This window comes from Bos grunniens, chromosome 18 (assembly GCF_055505025.1).
Source record: "Bos grunniens cultivar Pamir isolate PY7600 chromosome 18, Bosgru_T2T1.0, whole genome shotgun sequence".
In the NCBI taxonomy this organism is placed as follows: domain Eukaryota; kingdom Metazoa; phylum Chordata; class Mammalia; order Artiodactyla; family Bovidae; genus Bos; species Bos grunniens.
In genome coordinates, this window is record NC_141182.1 from 35277235 (window position 1) to 35297877 (window position 20643).

The following is a 20643-nucleotide window of genomic DNA, read 5'->3' on the forward strand; positions in this document are numbered from 1 at the left end:
TAAGAGATCGCAAAGGGATCAAGACTTAATTTAATTCTGATCTCAGTGACGTGACAAATTCCTGAATTCGGGATTATGGGTTGGCTAAATTGATTGAGGCAACTCTTTGAGTTTCTGTCTCGCTTTGAAACTTCCTGACGATGACTTACTACTGTACTTAGTACCTGATGCTTCAGGGCTAGGCGAAGGCAGTTCTGTCGCGGGATTGTGCAACCCGATCTAAAGCGCCAGTAGGGCAGAATGAATTTGTTCTTGACTCCACTGGTAATTTGCCCATATGCTGAAATATGAGGGTTGGTGTTGTAATTGAATCCTGGGTCACTAGTTGCAGTTGGTTTATAAATATCTACGCCTAATGTAACTACTCTAGTAGCTGACTTCCTGTAGCTTTGAGTTCAGCAGTAAGTAAACATTCGCATATGAAGCGTCTTCCTGCTTTCTTTGAGTTTAGATCAACTATAAAAGTTAAAATTCCAGGTTCCCCTTAGGCAGTAAAAGAAGTTAAACAGGGCATGTATGTTAAATTCACTATGTCTTTAAGCCCTCTTGCATCATTAAAAAGCTTCCTGTTGAATTGCCAGGTTTCCCCCCTCCCCCAATATGCTAGCTAGTACCTTAATACAATATCATGCAGCAGTTGCTTTGGAGAGAGGAAAGAAAGTCTTGATTAACTGACGGGCAGGGAGTGGGGAAGGAGAGCAGGGAGGCTATGTTAAATTCATAAGAACATTAAAATAGCCTGGTGCTAAGCGAAATTGACCGATCTACTGTGTGTAATCTCTGTAGAATTTTGCGGCAACTGCCTCCATAGGGGAATCTTTTCAACATTACTTTTTTGAACCCTATAAAATGTTCCTTCTCCCTCTCCAAAATAAGATTGCACTAAGTAACTGTATGCAGCAGTGTTGATGGAGGGTCAGTCTTGAGAATAGAACCACACTTAACTGCCTAATACATTAGTCCATTTGTGTAGTTTTTGGCATTCTAGTAATTTTCGGTTTTGCTTTCCTTTTGAAACTGTGGATGGCAGGTGGCATGTTTTACTTAAAATAAGCTCCACACGGGATAAATCCAGCAGGTCTGTGATTGAGTCAGCAGGAAAGCTTGTTTTCCCAGGTTAGCATTGTGCTCCATAGACCATATTTTGCTTCTTGATTTCAGTTGCGCTATATAGAGTCACCAGCTTCTTGGTTTTACACATCATTTATTTTGTTCTAAAGGTATAGCTCTTGTCCACAGGGTTGCTATCCTTTGAGATTTCCTATATGCCAGGATTCATACTTTGTTGTTTATTTGATTTTGTGCTGTTTTTTTTTTTTTTTTTCCCCATGCCATGAGGCATGCAAGGATCTTAGTTATATCTTTTAACCCATGTCCCCTGCAGTGGGAGTGAGGAGTCTTAACCGTTGGACTGCTGGAAGTCTCCTTTGTTTTTATTGGAAAACGAAGTCTACAGAGAGAATAAATTGAGGACCTAAGATTACCCAAAGAAACGTATTGCTAGTATGGGAAAGATTACAATAGGAATGCTTACCTGCATAGGAAAATACTGCTTATTTAAGAGTAGCTGTAAAAGTTATCCTTAATATGCATTAAAGTCCTAAGAGCTTTAGGATTTTGCTTTAAAGAACATACAAAAATGAGGGCACCCACCAAGGACTTCTCTGAGTGGCTTGGGGAGTTCCTTACGAGTGGCAGAAGCCACCTGTGGCTGACTAGGGTTCTGAGAAATCCTGTGGCAGAGCTTTTCGGAGTGGTGCCTGCTGGCAGAATGTATCTCGGGAGACTGGTTTTTTGCTTGAGGGATGCTACTGGCATCAAATCCACTCCACATTATTTACTTTATAGGCTCTATGTCATTTTTTAAAACCAGATACCTAGCTGACCATCTGTCTAACTTATTTATCTATCTTGGTTTCAGATGACTAGAAATGCTTTTGCAAAAAATTAGGTCCCTCTTCAAACAAGTAAGATTTATCATGATTTAATGCATTGAGAAAGAACATACAGGTTTAGAAAGAATAGTAATACATAACATTGAGGTACATGGTTCACAAATGTGTGAATTAGGCACACCGTATTTATTGTTTTAAACGTCCCCAAGCTTTCTCTAGTTGCTGTGTTCAGCTCTTCCCTGGCTGTACCTTTGCATTTTCTCAGTGTTTAGTATTTAAATGCAAAGATGTGGCTATTGAATATAGACTGCTAATATATACCCCAAGAATAATGGGTTTTTTCCTCAGTTGATCTTATTTTTAGTCACCCTTCCAATTTTTAGGGGCATAAAATTTCATACCTTTTGAGGCACCTTGGTGACAATATATGAATCCAATATAAAAGTGTTTCTTGGATTAAATACACTAATTATCTACTTATGTTGTTATAAATTGCCTTTTTTTTTTTTTCAGCAGCGAAGACTTCTTTAGCTTCATCTGATAAAGTATCATAATAGTTTTATGAGATGAATTCCTCTTAATTGTACCTCATATGCCAGTTTCTTTGGAAATGGTTAAATTTAGCTCTTTGATTTAAGAGTAATGTCCATCCCCGCCCCTGCCATGGAGTTAAGTACCACTCTACCATTGCCTGAAGCTTGACAGTCCATTTATTTGTTTTTAGAGACAGAATTGTTAAGTAGCAATTTGACTTTAAAAAAGTATTTTGTTATTTGTCTAAGAAAAGGTATTTCATTGCTGTGCTTTTAGGACTGTTGAAGGTCAGTGAAAGCTCCCTCCATAGTTATCTTATTACACTGAAAAATATAGTCTTGAGGTTTAAACTAACAATCAGTAAAACCACTACTTTAATAATAGTAATGTGACAGTTTAGCAAGTATACTGTTTTTTCCCAATTTTATCTGTCTTCCTCTTGCTTTCATTTTGCTTTTCATACTATGTCTGTATTTGTGTGTATTTGGTGTCCATAAAATGATGTGTGCTTCTGTTTCAGAATGATTACAGACCTGGGTCCAAAGAACAAGATGCAGTAGCGGACAGATTGCTGACCAGAGGCTTGAGAGCTGAGTTCTGTTTTCCCTGCTCAAACTGACTTTGCAGCCACGGAGAGGTAAATGCTATTTCCACTTCTTGGTCTTACATATAGGAGTAATAAAACCTTTCTGGGGTTGGAGGATTTGCTGGATCATTCTTAAGTATAGGAGATATAGGACAGTGGATAATTGAGAGCATTTAAGCTTTATATTCAAGGAATACTCCATTTGAAACTCTCTTTGCACTGCCATACACTAGCTGGCTGACACTGGGTAGATTACTTAACCTTTCTACTCCTACAGTTGTTATTTGTGAGAATAACACCAGTTAATGAGGTTATTATCAGAGTTATGCAAATTTGTATAAAGCATTAAGTACCATTCTGAGTATGTACGTAGGAAGACCCCAGGATGCTCAGAGGTTAAAGCATCTGCCTCCAATGCGGGTTTGATCCCTGGGTCGGGAAGATCCCCTGGAGAAGGAAATGGTAACCCATTCCAGTATTCTTGCCTGGAAAATCCCATGGACGGAGAAGCCTGGTAGGCTATAGTCCATGGGGTCGCAAAGAGTCGGACACGACTGAGGGACTTCACCCACTCATTCTGTAGAAACCCTTGAACTATAGATTTTGACTCTTGACAAATGACCTCAAAAGTCCATGGCCTGTGGCAGTTTGTAGTTTTGGTGAGGAACAGATGGAATCCTGTGCTTGAAGAAGCTGATATCCTAGGTAAAAATTGTCTCACTAAATTTGAGTTAACCTAGCTAATGACCCATGTTTATATTGTAGTGTTACAGTCCTTATAAATAATTTTTTTGGGAAACATTTGCAAGGGTCACTTATAATTTACTTTACAATTTCTGCTGTTAAATATAATGAACAGTACAGGATACTTGAAACAGGCTTCTCATAAATGTCAGTGTCTACTAGACTTGGGATCTCATTAACAATAAAGAAGGGTTCTGGGTGTGAAAAATCTCTCTTCTCAGGCTACTGGGAAGAAGATCTTTTTAATCCCTAGAAAATGTGAAAATAGTTTAATTGCATTTGTGTAATGGTGAAAAGAGTGTAGAGGTGAGAATTACAAATGCCGAGATTAGATAAGCTTATATGAATGAATCATCTAAGTGACTACTAAGTTTTTTCTTACAAGCTATGCTTGGAGCACACAGAGAGGAGGAAGGAAACAGGAGTGAAAGCTGTTCTTCTAATCAGTTTTCTGTATGGGCAGCTTGGTACCTCGTAGATGGGATGGACAAGCTCTATGTGCTAGTGTTCTATTGCTCCAGAAATAACTTGTGTCCTGCACGTTCTTTAGTGTTGACAGGTAGTGCATACTAATGAGCTGCTTGAAAAGAGAAACAATACTGATATGAAAAGCTATACAGAAAACTAGCCTTAAGAGTTTGGGGAATGGGGTTATAAGAACATTTTGATCACTTTTAAGTATTATGGCTAGTTTAATTATTTAGATCCCTGGTTCTCAAACTGGGATATGAATACCCTTAGGGTACAAAGTGGTATGATTCCGGGGTACTTGAAGCCACAAGATAAACATGACTCATCTTCTTGGAGCTTCAGTTGTGCTCACTGAGGGGGCGGTGAGTTAAGTAATTTAACAGGTAAGTAATTATAAATACTTTTACATTAAAACAAATATATACTTTAAGAGAAGAATGTGAACTCTTTGACTATCTAAGATAACAAACAAATGGGGCATGAGTGCCTGGAGCGGGAAACCCTGTTTGTAGTGAAAACATTTGAGAAGCAGTACTTTTGAGCTATGTAACAGCGTTACCATCCAGCTCCTTACTTTGTCCCCTGTAGCATCTACTGTAGAATATAGAAGTTAAACTGTATTAAATGGAGCTTGTTTGCTTGTATGCACATTCCTATATGTGCCCAGCATGCCCAACAGTTTTGTGCATTCTGGTTGACAATTCTAGATGGCTGGACCAGGTCATGAAGACCATTCCGATGATATAAGAATTACGATTTAAAAGAAAAGCAGCAATGAGCAAAATCAGGTCTGAAACCATAAATTTTATAAAACAATTTTGAAAATATATTAACTCCAACATAGTCATTTTTACTGATTTTTACTGATTTTTGGCCCTCCCCCCAGGTTACTTAGAGTCATAATAAAAATGGCTAAATTCTAAGCTGTGGACATTATGACTCCTAATTATTCAAAAGCATCTATTCTGAACAGTTTTGTGTGTTTTACAGTTTCTAAGTATTGTTACTGGTATTGTTCTTAATGTAAATGGCACTTAAAAATTATATTTTCTCTATTGATGATGCCTGCTCTTTGAATATAGGTTTTATATTTGAACTTGAATGGTTCTACATATACTGAAGTGTGACTTTCTCTGCAATGATATAAATTGGATCAACCCAGATATTTAGATGTGTCTAAATATCTGTAGTGTTTATTTATTGAACACTCGTAATGTGCTTATTCCATTCTTTGAACACTTATACCTTTCTGCTTTGTGCCAGGCATGTATTAGGTACTGGGGATTTCAAGAAGAATAAGAAAAAGATCCTTTTCCTGAGGAGCTTAAGTAGAATATAGGGCAAGAGATCTATAAATGTGTTGTTGGTGCTGGGATAAAAGTGTGTTCAGTGTGCAGGGAGGGATGGTCAGTTACAGAAGTTAATGAAAGATGTTAGGATAGGCTTTCTGCAGGAGAGACCTTGATCTAAGTGTATCAGGAAATACAAAAGAAGCATAAAATTAGATTTTAATCTTACTAGGGTACCAAGGCTTAACCAGCATGCAGCTTAATAGCTGTATGGCCTTGGGCAAGTTCATTAAGGGTGAATTCTTTGTCCCTTCCTTTCCCTATTTGTAAAATGACTTATCTACTTTATTGGAGGCTTTTGACAGTTAAATGAAGGGGGAAATATATACAGTTGACCCTTGAACAATGTGAGCTTGAACTGCTGGGTCCACTTATATGTGGATTTTTTTCCCATAGTAAATAACTGCAACTACAAATAACTACAGTTGACTGAATCCACTGATGAGGGAACGGTATATATGGAGGGGTAACTATAGATTATATTGAATTTTAAACTGTGTGGAGGGTCAGTACACTGAAACCCCCATTCATTGAGTCAGCTATATATTTGTAACTAACTATAATGTGCTACACAGAGGTAAAGCAGGGATCTTTAGACTTTAGCAGTAGTTGGTCATTGTATATATTTTACATTAAATTGACTACTGATGACTACCAGACAAGAGAAGACTCTTGAGAGTCCCTTGGACTGCAAGGAGATCCAACCAGTCCATCCTAAAGGAGATCAGTCCTGGGTGTTCACTGGACTGATGTTGAAGCTGAAACTCCAATACTTTGGCCACCTGATGCGAAGAGCTGACTCATTTGAAAAGACTGATACTGGGAGGAGAAGGGGACAACAGAGGATGAGATGGTTGGATGGCATCACCGACTCAATGGACATGAGTTTGGGTAAACTCCGGGAGTTGGTGAAGGACATGGAGGCCTGGCCTGCTGTGGTTCATGGGGTTGCAAAGGGTTGGACACGACTGAACGACTAAACTGAACTGAACCACTTACGTGGGACTTATCAAAAAATTAATTAGAAAATAAACAGAGCAGTAGACAAATGGATAAATAAACAGGACCAAATTCCATGTTGGGAGTGATGTTTGACAAAGGCTGAAAAAAGCTGATTGGAAAGATTATTAACTAGCAAAGTGCTTATGAGAAGTTTGGGCGGTTTTTGAGTTGTGTTTTGTTTTAATATAGTACATGGTGAGGGGAAGAGTAGGCAGGGATGTAATGCAATGTGATAAGTATAGTTAACACTGCTGTATGTTACATATGAAACTTAAAGAGTATGAATGTTTGCTAAACTTCTCTGGGAAATCCATATATCATGAAATATTATATGTAAGTCAAATCTTACACTTTATACCTCAAACTTACATAGTGCTATATAAGAAGGAAATGGCAACCCACTCCTGTGTTCTTGCCTAGGAAGTCCCATGAACAGAGGATCCTGGTGGGCTACAGTCAATAGGGTTGCTAAAGAGTCGGACACAACTTAGCAACTAAACAACAACAAACGGCAGATACATCAATTATATCTAAATAAAACTGGGAGGAAAAAATTACGGAAAATAAATTGTTATGGAGGAAAAGTAAAGAAAAACCCAGACAGTAATAACCTGTAGACTATAGGTTATATTATATGTGTGTGTGTGTATATATATACATATATATATATAATATAACCTGGTACATAGCAAGAGCTCAATAAGTAATTGTTTGGATGAATGAATGCCCAGGGTAAAAGACTAAATGGATAGGCATCAAAACAAACTGCAAAATAAACTGGTAGTGTGAGGGTGGTTAGGTTTGGTTTTCTGTAGTTTTATCACAGTTATTTTATAATGCAAATAGGTTTTTTTTTTCCCCCTCAGAGTTAACCAAAATTTGGGAGTAGCAGCATTCAATAATAGGGAAATTAATTAAATTATGATACACCTCCTCTGTATCTGCAGATTCAACTAGCTGCAATAAAGCATGACCGCTGTCTTGTGCCATTGTACATAAGGGATTTGAGCATCCACAGACCTGGGTATCTGGCCAGAGACTGGGGTGGGGATGGTGTGCTGGAACCAATTCCCTGTGGATACCCAGGGACAACTGTAATAGAATGTCATGCAACTGTTTTATTATGTATAGAAATATATTGAAATGGAGAGGGATTTGAGACACTACATAAAGCAAATTGTCAAATAGTGTGCACAGTGCAACAACAATGCACAGTGTGATCTCATGTAAGAGTAAATATGTGTATAAATTGGGAGGAGAATATGGATATAAACCAGCATGTTTATGTAAAACGTATAAGTTTATATATTCTTACTTATCAGAATTTTTTTATCTGTATTTCATAATCTTTAAAGGGAAAAAGGAATAGGAAAGTAGCACTGAAGCTTTCTGATAAATATAATGAAGTAATAAAAAGTAGTTTTTGCCTAGTAAAGGTAGGCTCCAGAGCCTTGCTGTAACAGTTGCAGAAGTGCAGGCAGGAGTGGGGCGCTGGCAGCCATGTATCTGTCCAAGTTTTAGAGTGAATTGAGGTTGCAGTGGCAGTTCTTAAAATTTTCCTCTCAAATTGGATCTTAAATTTGTTTTGTATCATTCAAGTAATGTTTAGTTTCATTCTTTGATAGAGTAATAATGATATACCAGCTTCCCCAACAAGGAAGAAGGAGATAGAGTCCTGAAATGTCCTAGTTTAGTGAGGGCCTTTGAAGAAAAGAGCAGATAGGTATCTTGATGCTTTGTGTGCAGTGGAGAGGGAGAAGGGGGATTATGCCCTGACTTAGAGCAACCTTTCCAGTTTAAAACTTTACCCTAATGGACATGAGGGCAGAGCCAGACTAGTAGACTGAATCTTATATATCACTTTTTTGCCTGATACAGGGATTCCTCTTTAAATTTCCTGGACTTCAGATGTAAAGCCACTCAGAATGGTATACGTTTATTATTAATTATTAGCCATTTCCATCTAAAGAGGTTTCAGAGACTTGAGCCTGATGGCTCGGTTATAGAAAAGGGGACTGCAAAGATCGAGAACCGACTGTTGTACAGCTTCACTATATGTAGTTGTTAAAATTTTCTGACTTTTTTTTTTTTTTTTAGCTGAGACATGGTGATATTTGTTCCCTTCTTAGCTTTGAGAATGAATCTAATTGATAACCTAGAAGTCTAGCATTTAAAGCCAGGTGAGATTTTAAGTCACTATACAGTTCTTAGGGCTTCCCTGACTAGCTCAGTTGGTAAAGAATCTTCCTGCAATACGGGAGACCCCGGTTCAATTCCTGGGTCAGGAAGATTCGCTGAACAAAGGATAGGCTACCCAGTCCAGTATTCTTGGGCTTCGCTTGTGGCTCAGCTGGGAAAGACTCTCCAGTATTCTTGGGCTTCCCTTGTGGCTCAGCTGGGAAAGAATCCGCCTGCAATGTAGGAGACCTGGGTTCGATCCCTGGATTGGAAAGATCCCCTGGAGAAGGGAAAGGCTGCCCACTCTGGTATTCTGGTCTGGAGAATTCCGTGGACTATATAGTCCATGGGGTTGCGAAGAGTTGGACACGGCTGAGAGACTTTCACTTTCATACAGTTCGCTCATAATACAGATAACAACCCTAAGAGGGAAAGTGATTTACCCAAGGTCATGAATGTAGGACAAGTACATCTGCCTTTTTTTTTATTCTTCAGACTGACTCTGAATATTCTCTGGGTTTCATGGAATATCCTGCTGCATTTGGTTCTCTAACTAATGTACTTGATGTATGTACATTTGGTTTTTTAGATCTCTTTTAAGAGAAACACATCAGTGTATGTCACTAGAAAAATAAATTTTAAGAGACTACCTTACTGCTCTCTAGTGTTGTACACCTGTGCACTGGCATACCTTAAGTTTTCAGTGTATATTTGTCAGAATTTTTAAAAATATTTCCCCAAACCTTCAAGTTTGTTCAATGTGCAGTGTATCACTAGGCTCTGGTGTTGTTAATATTAAAGTTTGTTATCTAATACCAGGGGTGTTAGGATTTTAAGCTCATTCATCTCTTTCTTTATAATCCAGGACTTTTTTAGAATCCTTCAGTTTATTTCTCTGTGATAAGAACAGACTGTCCTTGGAGACAAATATTTGTCTGTCTGTTTTGCTTTTTGGCTGCACTGTGCAGCATGCAGGATCCTCATTCTCTGAAAGTGAAAGTGTTAGTGGCTCAGTCGTGTCCGACTCTGTGCAACCCCATGGACTGTATAGCCCACCAGGCTTCTCTGTCCATGGGATTCTCCAGGCAAGAATACTGGAGTGGGTTGCCATGCCCTTTTCCAGGGGATCATCCCAATCCATGTATCAAACCTGGGCCTCCCACATTGCAGGCAGATTCTTTACCATCTGAGCCACCAGGGAAGTGCCCCGCCCTGGTTCCCTGACCAGGAATCAAACCTGCACCTTCTATAGTGGAGCTTGGAGTCCCAACCCCTGGACCACCAGGGAAGTTCAGCATCTCTATTTTAGTATAGCTCAGTTGGACCACTGAAAGTTCAGAATTATTTCAGCCCACTGCTTTTTTAACTCTAGTATAACAAAACTGTCACATATTGTAAAGTATGCAAGATACTATATACATTCACAGATTATGATACAGAGCTGTAGTAATAGAGGACCCACTAATTGTTTTTAGCATTTCTATTTTATTTGTGTCTTACAGCTTTCTACTTGTTTAATTTTTTGTTGTTGTTATAGGTATATTTTGAAACTATAAAGTAATAGTGACTTTGTTTTCTGTTGCAAGTAAATTTTATCTTTTAGTACATTCTTTTTCTTTCTGGCTTCCTGGTAGACAAGGCCTTTGATCCTTCTCCTTCTATTTCTTGTTTTCCTCTGTTTGTTTCCATATTTCTCAGGAGTAACCAAGTTAGCAGATTACTTCTTTTTATAACCTAATAGTAGTTCAAAGTAGCATTTTGTTTCTTTTATTGTTTAAACTTCTCTCTCTGTTCCTATAGGTATATATGTATATATCCTTTTTCTGTTTTTTAGATTTCTTTTATTCTGTTGGATAGCACTTTACTATTCATATTTTGTGTTATACTGTTTAGTCACTAAAGATATCTTATTTTTTCAGGTAACTTTCTTGATCTTTGTTCAAAAATGGCATATTGCCATTTATTAATATTACTATTACTATACCTTTGGTACAGACATTGCTGAGTTTAAGCTGTTGACTTCTTATTTAATCTTGATCTTATAGGAGACACCATTGACCAGATAAAAATGGTCTTAATTTCTACTGAGTAGCCTTCATGAGTGAGTTTTGGGTTAAGCAGTGGCCATATGATCACTGAGACACCCTACAAAACCAGGAATTCATTCTGCTGTGTGTGTCCATTTCTCTCCTTCCCCGGCCCTTTTTTTCCTTTTGTCATACGTTGAGTTTGTCCATACCACCTAGAGTGATTGTTTTATATTGTTGCTACCCACGATAGAGGTGAAATTTTAGAACTTTCTTCTCGAGTCATGCAGCAAATGAAATTATTCTAAAGAATGAACCAGAAATTCTAATAGTAGAAAACTATGGGTATTTGAATAGTTTTGAGTTACGTCAGCCTGCATTTAGGGTGAATAACGATTGTCTTGTGGGTCAGTCACTGACCTTTCAGTCAGTGAAAGCAAATATGCTATGTCAATCACCTGGGGACCTTTTGAAATAAGGTCTCTGTCTCTCCAGACTTACTGAAAGTCTCTGAGATCTGTGCATTTTAAATCTCATCAGGTGATTTTAATGCCAACCAAGTTTTTGGGAACCACTGCTCAGGTAGAACAGCCCCCACATCCATAGGTGTACTTATTAGATGTTTTGTATATTTTATACTGTGTGTATAATTTATTCCTTTTTATAACATAATTATTTGTTCAAAGTGATAGACTTGCTGTATGTACATCCCCAGCCTTTCTTATATTTTCAGTGATGAAACACTATAAGACCATGTTCAGTTCAGTCGCTCAGTTGTGTCCGACTCTTTGTGACCCCATGAATCGCAGCACACCAGGCCTCCCTGTCCATCACCAACTCCCAGAGTTCACTCAGACTCACGTCCATTGAGTCAGCGATGCCATCCAGCCATCTCATCCTCTGTCGTCCCCTTCTCCTCCTGCCCCCAATCCCTCCCAGCATCAGAGTCTTTTCCAGTGAGTCAACTCTTCGCATGAGGTGGCCAAAGTACTGGAGTTTCAGCCTTAGCATCATTCCTTCCAAAGAAATCCCAGGACCACTGTAAACAGTCTTAATTCTGAGCTGCTTTTAGGAATATGGGCCTGGAGCAGGGCAAGGAGAAACTTTGGGCTCCTGACATAGTCACCCTTGGGAGACTAGAGAAATGAGAGAACAGAGAAATGAGGCATTAGGTTGCTGTATGCCAGCAAAGTATCATTCAGGCTATAGAAGGCAGAGAGGGATAGCTCATGCTTGGGAGGCTGCCTCCAGTGCATACTGTGGCACTAGGGTGCTGACAGCCAGAAAAGCTTTGTCTTCTGTTTCGTGTATAAATTTCCAATGAGTGAAATAAACAGACTACTCTTAATGAGGGGCTTAAATTTTCTCCATTTACTATTTTCCTTTGCTAGAATGTTTCTCTCTACTATAGTTTGTCTGGCAAGATCCATCTCATCCTTTAAGATCTAGCTTTAGCAATTTCTCTTTAAAGCCCATGTTCACCAGCTTAAGCCATCCTTTTTGCCATGAGGTGGAAAGTATGTGTTAACCTCTGATAGCACACACTGTATAGCTATTTGTTCTCTTGGTCTCCCTGTCAGATGAGGAGCTCTCTGAGAAGAGAGCTATGCAGTTAGGACTTTTCTAAAAATTTTTAGGTAATTAAAAGGGAAGTTCATTTCTGTGTACCCAGCATCAGTGCCTTTTGGTAAAATAATTATTATTGGTTTAGCACTTATTGTTCTTTGTAGCAAAAGAACTCTTTCACCTCCTATAGTTGTTTTGCTGTTGCCGTTACAAATATTTTATTATGTATGTATTTCCTACATTTGAAGCTCTCCTTAGATTTTTTTTCAAGTAGCTATTAGAGTAATTGTTTTGACTATATCTTTTAATATTAACAAATGGGGAGGATTGTTAAAAACTGGGATGCTCTTGACCTTTATTACTTAAGAGATACAATTTTGTTTCCCTTTTAATTTCCTCTGTCTCCTCCCCTAAATGCCCCAGCTGTTCTTTTTAAAGTTAACGGTATATAACAGGGAAGAGAAAAGTATACATGTGACTGAGTAGGTGAGTGCTACTTCAGATAAAGGCTGCTTCTGACCATCCTGAAATAAATGGTCACTGATATTTTTCTGCTTCTCAGATTGAGTCATCCCTTCCACCCAGCTCCTTCCCATTCTTTTCTGTAGTCTGCAGCTTTCCCGGTACTCAGTATTTATGGGCCACGATACTTCACTTTATCTTCAGCTGTCAGATAAAATGATGATGTATATATTTCTAGGAACAGTAGAGTAAAATAGTTATTTTACGTTCCTATTTTGATTTTTTCAACTTTTGTTCCAAAGGGGTAAATTATTTTTGGCTAGTGTTATGCAATCCAGTAAGTCAGCTTTTCCTTTCACTCTCAGGAGAGACTGGTTACTTATTTATAATTCATTTTTTCCCTTTGTCATAATGGCTCTTAGTATCCTCTGCAGTCAGAATGGCTACAGTCCAAGGGGTGGCAAAGAGTCAGACTTGACTGAGCAGGTACACCCACGCCCCACAGTGCAGATACTGGATTCGGTTTTTCATTCTCCTAGTATGAAAACATTCTTGTGATTTAGAGATCTAGAAAAGAGAAAGCTACAAAGTGTCTCTTTTCTTCTCTGTCTTCTAATGATGTCTGATGTTTTGTATTGAGCAGTCTGAAGGCAAGTTGTTAGGTGACCTCCATGTTAGATTGTTTCAAAATTGCTGTGGCTTGTGGAAGCTCAGTGGGGAGTTGGGGCTGCTGTTTCCTGCCAAGAGTGTAGACGGTCTTCTGATCTGCTCCAAGAAATAAATTGGGGTTTTTAGCAGTCAGTTGTCCCTTGTAGAAAACAGTAGCGTATTAAACAAAAGTTTTGGTGATTTTATTTGTAAAGTGGACTCCTGGAAATTATCCTTCTGTACTGTCTTATTCTCAGTGCACATGCCTTATTCTTAGTACATGTATATTTTATAATAACCAGTCTCCCCAAATGACTATGCAGTGGTGTGAGTATGAAAGATTATTTTGGTAGTTTCCCTTTGAGAAATAACCTGACACATTTGCTATGAAGCCATATTATCAGGTGATAAATTACTAAGCCTTAACATCTTCAAAAATTAGTGTATTCACAATTAGCTTTTATTTTTGTGGCAGTATTTTTAAAATCTAAACCTATACTTGTTTTGTCAGGGCTTACTTTTTTATTTTTGCGAAATGACAAACATAGCAGTGAAGGATATAAATTCATATAGTTAAGCTTCCACTTAGCATACAAACAGTGTTTTGTTTTTTGTTTTCTTCCTGCTTTTGTCATGTGCAGGAACCATTTATATACATGTTCCATAAGACAGTGACACTAGTATTAAATGTCTGTTGCTTACCTAACACTGTTTTGTGCTCATTGCTATAGAATATTCAGAAGTGAAAGGCATAGTTCCTGCCCTTGACAAGCTAATAATCTATTAGGGGAAAGACAGATACACAGAACAGTGTATTCAAATAAATAAACAAAATAACAAAAGCAAAATAAATCAGAGTCAGTCTCCACTAGTCAAGGTTGAGAAATCTTTGAATAGGGGATGACTTGGAAAAGGAAATGGCAACCCATCCAAGTATTCTTGCCTGGAGAATCCCAGGGACGGGGGAGCCTGTTGGGCTGCCACCTATGGGGTCACGCAGAGTCGGACACGACTGAAGCGACTTAGCAGCAGCAGCAGCAGACCTGGAGGAGACAGGACAATAGGCACTTGTGTGTAAGATGCACCAAAGGTGAGGTTGGATGGTTTGAAAGGATGGTAACAAATCTTACAGAGCTCTAGGAGCGAAGCCAAAGGAGTTGATTGAGTAACCCTCAGTCCTCATGAGTTTTTGTGCCTCATTTCAGGAGGATTTAGTCCGGCAGCAATATGCTAGACAGACTAGTAAGAGGCCTGGGAGGCTGTTCTGTTCTTTTGACTCTTTCTCTTTCATTCCTGGATTTGATCAGTCACCAGATTTCTGTCAACTACCTTGATTCTAAAGGTAATTAGTAGTTTATCAGAGAAGTAATTTTTGTGGGGAAAATTTATCTAAGGTTTGTGATTAGAATTCTAAGAAACTGAAAGGTCATGTATTCGGCTAACGTGTTCGTTTGCCTTTTGGGGTGACCTATAAAGATATAGAAGAGCACAGTAGCCAGGTTTTGCCCATGTTGTTTTATTTAATTTTTACAACAGCCAGTGAAGTGGGTACCATTATTATCTTTGTTTTGTAGGAAGGAAAATAAGGCACAGAAGGGTAGCATGTTTGACTCCAGGTCACACTCCTAGTAGGTGGAAGAACCAGAAATGGGATTCAGGTCTCTGGCAGGAAAGCCTAGCTCTTAATGACTATTCCATTCTATTTCTCTCCCCGCCCCCCCCCCCTTTTTTAGTATGGAACAAGCATTTTCCTCATATGAGGATTATATTAAAACATGATTTTTAATATCTGTGTGATACTGTTTTATGGATGTGTCATCATTTACCAAATTAAACTTTCCCCTGTTGTTGTAATTTTAGGTTGTTTATAATTATTCACTCTGATTAACAATGTCCTTATAATCTCTGATTATTTCTGAGCATAAAATCTGAAGCTAAATTATTGGATCACAATTTGAATATTAAAAATTCTTGACTCATATCACCAGTTACCTTGCTGATTTTTTTTTTCTAGTTTACTTAGAATATTATATCAGTTTCAGGTGTGCAGCATAGTGATTTGATATTTTTTTAGATTGCACACCATACAAAGTTAATATTTTTTGTTCTTTGTAACATTTATTTTATAACTGGTGGTTTGTACCTCTTAGTCTTGTTCACCTGTGTCATCCACCCCCAGCTCACCTCCTCTCTGGCAACCACTAGATTGTTCGCTGTATCTGAGTTACCTTGCTGTTTTCACTGGGTTGAGAGTTATCCTTTAAAATAGTCTTAAGAAAAAAAAAAAATAAAATAGTCTTAAGGTTTAATAGAGGTACAGTGCTGTCACATTGTTTTAATTTGTATTCTTCTTAATGTTTAGACTTAGTTGTTTTTTTGTTTTTTTTATTCATCTACCATTTGTATTTCTTTGAGTGATCTACTTGTGTCCTTTTCCCAGCCTTCTTTTTTGGTATTTGCCTTTTTCTTATAAAATTTATAACTACTAATATAATAAGGATATTATTATTAATCTTTTGTCATATATGCTGTAGATATGTTCTTTTTGGTCATTTTATTCAACATATTTTTGTTTTTACAGTTTTGGGGGTGTTTTTTAAGCTTCAAGGTGGTCAAAATTTCAACAGTTTCCTCTATGCTCTCCTATTATTTAGGAATCTTAAACATAAAGCCTTCCTCATTCTGAGATCAGAAGACCATTTACCTGTATCTTTTTCAACTTTGGTTTTCAGATTTGGCTTGTGGGATCCCAGATCCCCAGCCAGGGATCAAACCTGAGGCCTTGGCAGTGAGAGCATGGAGTCCTAACCACTGGACCACCAGGGAATTCCCATTTCTTTTTTGTTTCTGTTAATGTCTCCTTATCTCTTAGAACAGAATATATTCCAGGTGGATCAAAGGTGTAACTTATTGTAACTTAAATACTCTACTCATTTATAGTTTTTCTGGCACCTTTTATCAAAATAATCCTCTTTCCTTCCTGATTTAATTTTTTAAGTATTTATTTGGCTCTGCTAGGTCCTAGTTGTGGTACTCAGGATCTTTTTTGTGGTGAAACTCTTCAGTGTGGCACATGGAATCTAGTGCCACACAGTTTCCTGACCAGGGATGGAACCTGGGCCCCTGCCTTGGGAGTTCTGATTCTTAACCTCTGGACCACCAGGGAAGTCCTCCCCAAGTAATTTTAAACTGACAGCTTTATATATGCTACGAGTTGTTTCTGGATTCTCTATTCTGTTTATATTGGCTGGCTGTGATAGTGACAGTACTACACTATATTACTTATTGTGTTAATACTATATTATTTACTGTGTTAATATTTGGAAATAAAGGGTGGCCTTGATTTTTCAAAAATTTTATCACTATCCTCAATATCTTGTTTATTTTTCAGCCAGATTTTGAAAATTATATGAACTAGGAATAATTAACATCTTGATGTTTGGCCTTTCTGATCATGGATATAGGATAGCAGTGTGCCTATTGAGTGACGTCTTTTATGCCTCCTAGAAGAGTTTTGTGATCTTCAAAAAGGTCTGCAAATTTTGAATTGAGGTTGTGTTAAGAATGTTGTAAGTTTATATTTCTATATGTTTTTCTGAATTTCCTATTTATTAAATAATAGGTATATATAATTTTGTTTATTTATAACTCATCTTGTTCCACAAAGAAATTGAAGAAATGTATAGAAAATATAAATAGTAAATGATATAAATTCAAAACCCCAGAAAATACAAATTAGAATAAAAAGTTATTACATAGTTTGAGAGGGAAAAGATTCATAAAGTTGTGGCCAGCTAAAATAATGGTAACATGATCCTGTTACATAGGTCTCAGAATGTAAGAAAAAAATTCCTTAGTTGAAACAAAGCTTTTCCAAGCAGGTAACTCGAAATTTCTTCCATGTATACTTTAGTGTAAGTCAAGGGCATAATGTCAAAATAAAACTTGGTGAGAGCAGTTCTGTAAGGAATAAGACCAAGTGACCCAAGTATACCCAGCTTTCTGGTGGTCTGGCATAATTTTATAATTTTAACCCATAATTTAATGGGTTAAAGCCTAGAATAGAATGCTGAATTCCACAAAGAGGTCAAGTCAGATAAGGACAGAAAAGTCTCCTTTGGGTTTACCAGTTAAGGGCCATTACTGGCTTCAGAGCAGTTCAATTGAGTATTGGGGAACAGAAACCAAACTGGTGAACTGAGGTGTGGAAGAGATGTTAAGGAATAGAGACAGCTACTGTGGGGTTGATCAAGGAGGAATACAGAGACAGCAGATGCTAAGTTGTCAAGTGGGGTTAAGGGGAATTTTAAGAGAAAAAGATTTGAGCAATAGAGAGCTGATACAGCACTGACAGGCAAGAGGGGAAGAGCTGACCCAGCAGGTTCCCTTAGGATGCAGGTCAGGTTGGTGGTGTAGGAGCATAGGCAGACTTCTGGATACTTTGTGGAGAGTCTGGGCCTGTGTACCCTCCCACTCAACCAGTCAGCGTGTGTTTTTTTTTCCACGGTGAGAGAATAGTGGTGAGCAAGAGGTACTCAGATACCAGTTTTCCTCTCTTGCAGGTTCCTCACCCTCATATGCCAGTTTCACCCTGCCTCAGTCTAAGGGAACCCCATCTTACCCCATCTTCTACCCATAAGTTGATCTGACCGAATGATTTTTTTTTTCTTAATTAATACTCCCAAGCTTCAGTTTTTCACCAAGATGGTAGAGGGTACAGGGAAGGATCTGTTCTTCAGAATTCCATTTTTTGTGTGCTACTGCAACCCAGAGGACTAATCCATTTTGCCAAGCTCATTTGGTTGGTTAGGGATGATGAGGGTTTAGAGTCTGGGTTTCTTTCTTTTATTTTAGCTGTGCCACACGGCTTGCAGGATCCCAGTTCCACTGGGCCATAGCAGTGAGAGCACTGAGTCCTAGCCCCTGGACTGCCAGGGAATTCCCCAGGTTTCTTTATTCCTTATCCAGTGCCACTGAGTTGAAGGTGATAGCCAGACACTCACAGAAGAGAGAGATCCTTTAGGCATTGAAACAGAGGAATTGCACATGTGGACTTAGAAGACCTCTGGGTTGAGACAACTGAAGTAAAAAATAAAAAGGTTCATGAGCTGAATGACTACAGAGAAAGGAACAGAGTCTTGATGTTGCTCAGAGCAGCTGGGGGAAGAGCTCTCAGAAACAAGGGAGAGACCTAGGAAAACAGGAACCAAGAGAGAAGAGAGGCTGATGAAGGAGGAATCAGCTTCATGCTGTTAGATGCCAAAGAAAAATTGAGTTTGAGGATGAGGGGAAGACCTTCAGGTTGGCTGGTGTGGTTCCTGGTGAATGGTGCTTGTGTATCAAGCAAGACTGGAGAGGGTTGAGTTGGGAGTGGAGTCCTTTTTAGTAAGGTATTTAATAAAGTATTTAAAACACCACAAAGCCATATAGAAATGTATGTAAATTTTATGTATATAGTTTCATCTATATTTAAAAATACATCTCTAAGAGGAAAATAGCATCAAAGTACTAGGTGATTAGGTGTAGAAATTGTGAGCAATTTTTTTTAAGTCCTATTTGTGCTTCATTTTTCAGACTTCTATAAATAAGCTAATATACTTTGATAATCTAAAAGAGTTTTGTCCAGAGGTTAATGTAAACCTGTTCTTAATGACATTGGTCCACTAGAAGATTTGACAGAACCTAGAAAGCACACCTGACTCAAGTAAGCAGAGAGGCCAAGAATATGACAGACTCAACAGAAACTGAGTGGAAAGCGGGAGGCACAGCTGAGCCCGTGGAGGAGGGAAAGGATGGATCCAAACCACTAATGGGGTGAAACAGCTAGGATAGCACAGTCTCCAGGGAGTGGGGAGAGAGACCCCTGCCAGCCTGTTAGGCGAGTTACTGACTGGTAGACTCCTTCCCTTCCACTCCCACCCCCCACCCCCAGAGGAAGTAGAGGATCCACTCCTGGAAGGCATGCCCTGGGACTTCCAAGCTGTGAATGGGAGAGGCTGGTGGCTTGCTACTTTGTGTCTGATTTTTCTCTGTAAAAATAGAACTTACTGCTATAAGACCCTGAATAGATGGTGATGTTCATGGACCTTATGCCATGTGTTTATTCATGATGAGAGGGTACTCTTGTCAGCTCAACTCCCAGGCAGCATAATTGGTTTCAATTTGATTCCTTTGCACCAATTCTCTTTCTGCCTGGTTTATAATTCCACAACCTCTTTTGGGTTGGACTTGGTTGTTTACAAGCGATTGCTAGTATTTTAAGTTTTCAAATTCATGGCAGAGACAAGATGGGTTTTTCATTGTTCTTCAGATTGTTGTGTGCTACAAAATCTCACTGAGCTCAGAGATTAAATGCTTTTCCTCCACCAGTTTTATTGTTGAGGATATCTGAATAGCCTGGGTTATGTAGTGATTCTGTGGCAGGGCCAGCATTAGCATTTACAGCGTGTGAAATTTTTTGTTTTTTGATACTTTTCCAAGAATGTTTCCATCATGGGTGGGGCATTCTTTTCTCTGTTCCTAACTCCAGCATTGAAGTTATCATCATCTGTTGGGGTATTGATTTCAGACCATCATGGCCTAGGAAGTTTTTTTGTGGGGGGGTGGGAAATGAGGAAAGTAATAGTATAAAGTAGTGCATCTCAGACTTTAATATATGACACCATTCGGGGATATGTTAAATTGCAAGTTGTAATTCTGTGAGTCAAGGATAGAGCCTGAAATTCTGTTTTTAGAAGTTCTGAGGTTAAGCCAGTGTTCCTGGTCCTCAGTAGCACCTAGCCACTTGTGGCCGTTGAGAATTTACCATGTGACTGGTTCAAATTGAGATTTACTATAAAATTTATACCAGATTTCAAAGGCTTATTTAAAAAAAAAAAAAGGTACAGTATCTCAACTTTTTTTTATTGATTTCATCTTGAAATGATACTATTTTGGATATATTGGGTTAGATTACTAAAATTGATTTTGTCTGTTTCTTTTTACTTTGAAATATGGCTACTGGAAAAATTTGAATTATATGTATGTAGCTCACGTTTCTATTGGATGGTTCTAGTATAGAACATTCTTATCCCAAGAATGATATGTCTGAACAGTAGTGATTATATAAAAGAAATTATAGCTAGGATCATGCCTAAAGTAGTTTTTCACTATCAGAAATATAAATAAAATCTTATAAAAAT

General features: G+C 38.2%; 1 protein-coding gene across 11 annotated transcripts in view; it reads left to right on the top strand.

Moving 5' to 3' along the window:
• The window catches only part of CTCF (CCCTC-binding factor), a 45761-nt gene that overhangs the window by 1131 nt on the left and 23987 nt on the right, over positions 1-20643 (top strand). For 2 of the 11 annotated variants that reach the window (XM_086351158.1, XM_086351164.1), the window contains exons 2-4: positions 2950-3066; positions 4501-4613; positions 4938-5018. The gene's annotated coding sequence lies outside the window, so the exon portion shown is untranslated. Of the gene's footprint in view, positions 1-134; positions 265-392; positions 1117-2949; positions 3067-4500; positions 4614-4937; positions 5019-16853; positions 16994-20643 lie in introns of those variants that run through there. The other 9 variants (XM_086351157.1, XM_086351163.1, XM_086351156.1 and 6 more) reach the window with 5 other exon arrangements.